A 7,149-nucleotide genomic window follows, 5' to 3' on the forward strand; every position below is an offset into this window, starting at 1 on the left:
AACATTTTTATCACTCCTTAAATTTGTCATCTTTGTTCAATATCTTGTTCTCATCTATCTTGAAGCTTTCACGAATAAATTTCTTCTTACTCTCTTCTGTAGGATAGACTGATTCCTGCATCGAATTAACATTTCTTGATAAATTTTCCTCGTCATCTTTTCCCACTTCTAGTTCACGGGGACACAAGGTTAGCTATCAAACAAGCTACTAATTGAGCTCTAAATGACACACAGGAACAGAAGCATAGCTATCAAACAAGCTATTAATGTCCACAGGGACACAAGCATAGCTATCAAACAAGCCATTAATCAAACTATACCAAATGCTGAGGTATGATCTCAGTCCGTATGTTTCTACGTGGACGCAATTACTCTACACTATAATCAAAGCTAAGGTTCATATCAACTATGGTATAATTCATATGTTTGGAACACTATATATTCCTTGTAACGTAAAAATAGACAGAGAGATTATATGATATTAAAGTTAAAAATTCTAAATATTTAGAATTCTTCAATCAATGTTAGATCTGTTCAGTATGGATTGAAATCTTTTTGTGTTTTCTATTTTCTTATTTGACAGATTTATTTGTTTGAAACTACGGCTTCTATTCTCCTTTTAAAAGAATATATTACTATTTTCATCTGAACCCATTATTTATTGAATATATTTTCAGAAAATGGTTGATAACCCCCAAGTTGATTTCTGCTTGGCTAAAAGGGTTTCTTTACATTCTGAATCTAAGGGAAACGCTTCCGGTCTTTCAAATTCTGGGAACGTCGAGAATTATCTGAAAGTGATATGAACAATGGCGGGGGTCGATAGGGATATAAGGATGTGGCGGGTATTTATTATTAAAAAAATAAAAATGGTGGCAACTTGTTAATAAGGTAAAATGACTTGGTATAATACTAGAACCCCTTCTCCCCCGACCCAGCTCTCTAAACTTGCTTTTTTAACAATGTCGTCTTTTATCAGTACTTAATATGAAATAACAAAACAAAAGTTTATTAATATTTTTTCTTCTAAATTATAAACTGGTAAAAATAATTGTGTCTTTGAGACAAACTCAAATTTATTAATCTCTATATCTTTGAAATCTGATGGTGTAAAAAATAGATATTTCAAATTTACATGATCAAACAGATTTAATAATTTGAAATATCTAAAAAAAAAATTATCGTTTTTCATGGTTATTATATCGTTAGAACTGACAAGACCGAAATATATATTTTCAATAAATGTGAAACTTATATCTACTTTTTTTACTCTACATACAGGGTATGGTCCATCAACATCATCGAATTTTAAAAGATATTTTCCAAAAAATTTAATTTCTTACCATTCTAAAATCATGTTATGTTGGAATAAATCTATACATTTTGCTGAATAAGACCCCCCCCCCCCTCCGTAAGGATGCGGATGGGAAAGGGGGAGGGATGAATATTGGGGGGTAGGATAAGTTTTGCCAAGGGACGCTATAGGCGACGAATATATTTTATTAATGATCAACGGACCATAAAACAATGGTTTCCCAGGCAATCCAAGAATATATATATAGATATATAGATATATAGATTTATACATATATAGATATACATACATCATTCATGATTCATATCCATCCCAGGGATGTACATAGATATTTATACATGTTTTCTTTTTAATGTACAACGTTTACATTTGTTCGTAATTAAAATATTTGATACTGGAATCCTTAATGTAAATCCGCGAAACAACTCTGATAAATTCATAAAGGAATTGCCACAAACGCAAATTTTCTAATTCCTTTATCTTTACAATTCGATGGAGTACATATTTGATATTTCAAACTTAGATTATTTAATATAACAGCTTTCATAGTTTGAAATATCAAAGGTCTACGAGATTGGGTTGCAAAGATACAAGGATTAGAATCTTAAATATTTGAATATAAATATATATATAAAGAAATGAATATACCATTTTTTCATTTCGTTTTCTAAATAAAAACTGCAATGGTCGATGAAAACCACACCTTTTTATTTCAAACCAGTAGCCGAATTTAAAGAATTTGAGCGGCGGTTTAAATTTAAGCCGCGGTTTAAACATGGTTGGTTCCACTAAAAATTGTATCAAATGTTTCAAGATTTAAGCCGGCGCTGAATTTAAACTGGGTTTTGGAGGATTTTGGTGGATTTAAACAGCGGCTCAAATTCTTTAAATTCCATCTCAGGATATATTTAGAATTCCTATTTTGGTAAACAATATTTGTAACAATCGTAGTTCAAGTCGCAATGTTTTTAACTATTCCTAAATTAACACAATTTTCGCTGATTTGTCTGTTCAAGTTGGAGGATTAAGGAGCTACGAGATCACCAAATCCAACAAGTATTATCTCATAAATTTTATCTTCTTCTGTCCTTCTGTCGTAGTGCATACTGCATACTGCATACACAAAATCACACCCATACATACAATGTCGATGTTCGAAAATAAAGACTATCATAGTTCATAAAAAAGAAATTGAGAAGATCTTTTCAAAAATGTTTAAACAAGTTTCTTGTTTTCAGTCAACAACCTAATCTTAAAAATAAATCTCAATGCTTAGATGAAAGCTAGATGAGAAATAAATAAATTATACTCCTAAGCCTCAAAGAAAATAAAATTTCTATATTTTTTTAACCTAAATTATAAATAAAGGAATTGAGTCTTTGCCACAAACTCTGAATTTATAAGCCTTATATCTTTGGAACCCAATGTCGTAAATCTTTGATATTTCAAACTTGTATTATTTGATCTAACAGAATTCATAGTTTGAAATATCTAAGGTCTATAACGACATTGGCATCCATAGATATAGGGTTTAGAAAAGCAGAGTTTGTGGCAAAGATTCAATTCCTTTCAAATATTTTCATTTGTATCTATTTTCTCCACAAACCTAGATCAGAAAGGAAAGAGGGAGCTTTTTTCTCATTTTGATCAACGTTTCAAAAAACATAAATATTTTTGTAACTTTTGTTGTTGCGATAGTTTTTTTCGCTCTAGCTGTAAACCCTCGCGTTACTATTTTAAAATGTCCATGTTAAGAGCGGTAGATTAACCGTATATAATCATCCCCATATACCTACAGACATGGCTCCATGCTTCCACACCTGGGGTGTTCGTATCATGCAACACAGCAAAGTGATCGGACCCGCCAACCTCATGGAAAATTTTGCTGAACACCGACTAGTATCCTGGAAAGGCACTAAACCCAAGCAAATGCTACATCTCTCAGATGCACTAAAGCTAAAGATGGGCAAATCTATAGTGACATATTTTAAAGTGATCTACAGAATGACCGCGGACAGCTACAGATCTAAGAATGAAGCTCTAGCACATAGATCAACTAAAGCCAAGATCTAATGTCCCAAGCCACCAAAGTTCAGTTCAGGTTCAAGGTTTATTTGATAAACTATATAAACATTATAAATTGGTGAACTATCCAATGTTTTGTGCATTTCTCGATATTTTATCGTACTCTTTCTTATTTTTTTTCTAACCTCTTCCTATGATATTAGACGAGAAGTCTTTTTTTACCCTAGACGAGAAGTCTCTTTCTATTTTCTACTATATTCAAAAAGAGAGGTCCTTTTTCATTTCATGTAGGATCTTATTCCAGATCTCAGAGTTGTCAAGTCTTTACTAGTTTAAATTCCATACCTTAAATTAGAGAGTAATTTGCGAGAAGCATTTTTGTATATATATATATATATGAATATTCGTGTGTTTTTTATCATTATTACACAATTTTCTCAGATCTGTACCTTTATTGTTTCAATAAAAAGTTTGAAAGAGAGATTAACCGTATATCACACTGGAACTAATTTAAAAGTTTCGAGTTCAGTCGCTAAAAGCGCTATATCACATCCACGGTGTTGACCACGTGTTGACCACGTGTTGACCACGTGTTGACCACGTGTTGACCACGTGTTTACCACGTGTTGACCACTGTCTCAAACGATGATAGTTGGAGTGCTTGATGATTTAATCATTGTATTTATATTCTTAAGAAATTAAATAGTCAATATATTGATCTTGAATTGGTTTATTGGTTTATTGGATTAGTTTACTTAAACAAATAAACCTAAATTAAAAGTAAATCAAGTTCTCACTAGGTTTGCAAAGATAAAAATTCCATGAGAGTAATAAATTTGTGATTTTCATTGGTTCAGAGATTTGTAGCTTTATAGATGAATAGGCATGATTTTTCGGAGAAGACCTTTGACATTTTTAAAATGTAAGAATACTAATCAAGAAGAATTTTTTTACATAAATTATAGTCCATGCGTTTTATCTTCACCAAAGTCAAAACTAAACTATAAACGTTTTTCCGGCATTTCAATATTTTTGGCAATAACACTTTAAAAACATCTTAACCTTTGAAGCAACATAGGGTGTATAGGTGATCTGATTAGGATTGGCATGCCTGATTCACATCGGTATCTTTATATGAACTACATCTTAAAATGTGTTAGTAGATTACGTTTTTTGCTTCTTGTGAAGTTGTGCACAAGTCACTTTTACACAAAAACCACAGTTAGAAATTAGGAAGTATATTTGAAAAAACATGTAGTTTTTTTTGTTGCTCAGATTCAGCTGTTTTAATTGTACTGTTATGAATCGGAGAAGCTCCTCTTTAAATGGAATGTCTCTTAAAATTACGGCTACAGTCCTTTTAATCATATCATGGCAAACAAGCTTTGAAACTTCAAACTTAAAGGGAGTGTTCGCGAAAAATGAAAAGGGGCTTTTTACATTCATTGTATAAAAAACAAATAAAAAATATTATGAAATATCGAATAATATATACGAATTCGTCAAATAATTATCTATGATTATAGGCTGTACTATCTGAATGATTTGTTTGGAATTAAATAGATTTTTTTACGATCCGAGTCGTATGTTGCATCTTTCTGAATTTATCTGGACACTACGTTCTTCGGTAAGAGTCGTTTTTAACAATTTTTTCCTTATAGACGCAACAGATAGAAGTAAGATTAGTAGCGATCACCATCGATAATTTTTCTACGTAAGCCTATACCTCCTTTCATTGTTTTGCGAACACTCCATTTAAAGTCCTTACTCGCGGCTATTCATTTAATTGAAACACAAGGTTCCAGCATTTTTAGAATGATCAATAAAAAAATTTAGATTCATGTTGCACTAGCTAATAGAAACACATTTTTAAAAACATTAAATAATTTAGTTTACATTTTATCCATTTTTGCACAACACGTTGTTTGGCTTTAATAATCAGTAGTGTATGCAGAAAATGCATTACCTCAACCTGATATATTATTTACTAGCTGGTTAAAACAACTTTTTAAACTTTACCTGATTTATTTAAAACAAACATTTTCATACAACAGTTTAAAATCCTTCTTCAAAATACACAATGTATGTGAAAAAGATTGTGGGCTCTTGTCATTCAAAAAGCATAGACCTACATTTTTATAATTGAAGAATCATTTTAGAGACCCACGTTCTTAAATAAGCGGATCCCGTTTAGAGGAATAAGGGGTAGACGGCAGACCCAGTTTAGAGGATTAAGGGGAGACTGTGTTTAGAGGATTAAGAGCAGACCATGTTTAGAGGATTAAGAGGAGACCATGTTTAGAGGATTACGAGGAGACCATGTTTAGAGGATTAAGAGCAGACCATGTTTAGAGGATTAAGAGGAGACCATGTTTAGAGGATTAAGAGCAGGCCATGTTTAGAGGATTAAGAGGAGACCATGTTTAGAGGATTAAGAGGAGACCATGTTTAGATGATTAAGAGGAGACCATGTTTAGAGGATTAAGAGGAGACCATGTTTAGAGGATTAAGAGCAGGCCATGTTTAAAGGATTAAAAGCAGATCCAGTTTAGAGGATTAAGAGCAGACCATGTTTAAAGGATTAAGAGGAGACCATGTTTAAAGGATTAAGAGCAGATCCAGTTTAGAGGATTAAGAGCAGACTCAGTTTAGAGGATTAAGAGTAGACCCAGTTTAGAGGATTAAGAGGAGATCCAGTTCAGAGGATTAATAGCAGACCCAGTTTAGTGGATTAAGAACCGACCCAGTTTAGAGGATTAAGAGTAGACCCAGTTTAGAAGATTAAGAGTAGACCCAGTTAAGAGGATTTAGAGCAGACCCAGTTTAGAGGATTAAGAGCAGACCCAGTTTAAAGGGTTAATAGCAGGCCTAGTTTAAAGGATTAATTTTAGATTATTAATAGCAGACCCAGTTTAGAGAGTTAAGTTTAAAGTATTTAGCAGACCCAGTTTAGATATTTTGATTTTCTCCTTCTTAGGAAATTATGTTTTCTGTTGCCAACAGTAACCATCAATCCATCTCTTCCTATATTCTTCTACATTAATTATATATTTACACAACATTATAATCTTTATAAGGGACATTAATTATATATTTACATAACAATATATAATTAGTCATCTTATACAACAGATATATTCATCATATTCATAATCATTCCACTAATTACACTGATGATTACAACTAGATATTCAAATAATCAAGTTATCAACAGAATAATAATAGTTTAAAAAAGAGGCTAATAAAATTAAGTAATGTTTTTTTTAACAGACGTTTTAAAAGGTATTATTTAGTATTTTTAACGAATTTGTCATTCAAAGGCGCTTTGCACCCCCAAGTCCGATCTTTAGCCGTTTTGACGTTTATTGGATACAAAAAAAAATAGTCATGAGAGACATGCAAATATAAAAATAGTTTGTTTTGTAATAACTAAATCACGATGTCGAAAATAGCGAAGATATTTCGACCAAAAACCTAATAATTCTTTGAAAAATGATGCTTTTTTATGAATGAATTTTTTAAAATCCAAATAATATTTTGATGAAGATTTAATTCTGAAAGTTTGAACAAAGTTTTCTTTATACTCTGCCTGAATAGGTGTTGTAGTGAATTGATTGATGAAAATTATTTTGTTTTCGGAATTTTTGAACTTAAAGCTGGGAATTTTTTTTAGCTCAGATCTGGAATTTTTTTGCTTAAAGCTGGGAATTTTTTAAGCTCAGAGCTGGGAACTTTTGACCTAAGAACAAGGAATTTTTAAGTTAGAGCTAAGAACTTGTAACCTCAGAGCTGAGAACTTTTGACCTCTG

Source organism: Eurytemora carolleeae, unplaced genomic scaffold (genome assembly GCF_000591075.1).
Source record: "Eurytemora carolleeae unplaced genomic scaffold, Eaff_2.0 scaffold517, whole genome shotgun sequence".
Lineage (NCBI taxonomy): Eukaryota > Metazoa > Arthropoda > Copepoda > Calanoida > Temoridae > Eurytemora > Eurytemora carolleeae.